The sequence below is a fragment of the Apodemus sylvaticus genome, chromosome 2 (genome assembly GCF_947179515.1).
Source record: "Apodemus sylvaticus chromosome 2, mApoSyl1.1, whole genome shotgun sequence".
Classification (NCBI taxonomy): domain Eukaryota; kingdom Metazoa; phylum Chordata; class Mammalia; order Rodentia; family Muridae; genus Apodemus; species Apodemus sylvaticus.
In genome coordinates this window covers 170,276,478-170,277,426 of record NC_067473.1, presented here as the reverse complement: position 1 = coordinate 170,277,426, position 949 = coordinate 170,276,478, and the positions used below count along the sequence as shown (strand labels likewise).

The 949-nt window shown below is 36.1% G+C and overlaps 1 non-coding gene across 1 annotated transcript; it reads right to left on the bottom strand.

Annotated features, from left to right (window-relative positions):
* Positions 1-62: 62 nt before the first annotated feature.
* Positions 63-166, bottom strand: LOC127679472 (U6 spliceosomal RNA). The gene has a single exon (XR_007976783.1). It is a non-coding gene; the product is annotated as a U6 spliceosomal RNA (small nuclear RNA).
* Positions 167-949: the final 783 nt, after the last annotated feature.

Sequence of the window (949 nt, the reverse complement as noted above, 5' to 3'; positions counted from 1 at the left end):
GATTTTCTGGATATTTTGGGTCAGGAGCTTTTTGCATTTTGCATTTTCTTTCACTGTTGTATAAAAATATGGAATGTTTCATGAATTTGTGTGTCATCCTTGTGCCAGGGTCATGCTAACCTATTCTGTATTGTTCCATTTTAATATAGCACACTGCAGAAGTGTGTGCTATATTCAAACTTTTATGTGAATATGCAAATATCTACATTGCTATACAAAGAAAGCTGTGAATATGGGCCACACAAATATAAAAACTAGTGATAAGTTTAATTTTCATAAACTCATTGATATTTTAAGAGTTTGAAATGATTTAGTATTATTTGATTATGTATTTAATGTGGCAAAAGGTGCTTAGTCTGTGTTTTTTCAAAATATGTTATAAGGATATAATCCAAGTAGACATCCACCTAATCTCAGGAGTCCTAAATACAAGTAGCATTCACAGATGCAGAACAGCTGGAATGGACAGGCATATAGAAGCTTAGTAAGATAGGTAATATCCAGTCCTGGATTTACTGTACCAGAAAATGGGGAAGGAGCAGAAACAGGGATAAAGGCATGTGGTGGAGGTTTAAGTCCCTACTGACCTCACAAAAGCTAATGGAATCCCCCCTCCTGTAGCTGGACAAAAAGTCCTCTATTAGCAAGATAACAAATGGATGTCATTTTAGCTGCTAGGTTTGCAAAAATATGGACACAGAGAATGACAAAATTTCTTTCCATATGTCCTTGCTTCAAAAGCTCCATGAGGGTATGCTCTAGCAGAAACAATGAATAAAACAATTAAGGAGTAAGAATTGGGGGTAAGGTGGGAGGAGAGGATGGAGTCTTGAGTGAATATGTAAGGAACAGATAAGATTCCAAGAGAATGTGTATTATTGACAAGAATCAATGTCTTAGACCCAAGCAACCTGGCAGAGTTTCAGACAATTAGGATCACTCTTATAGC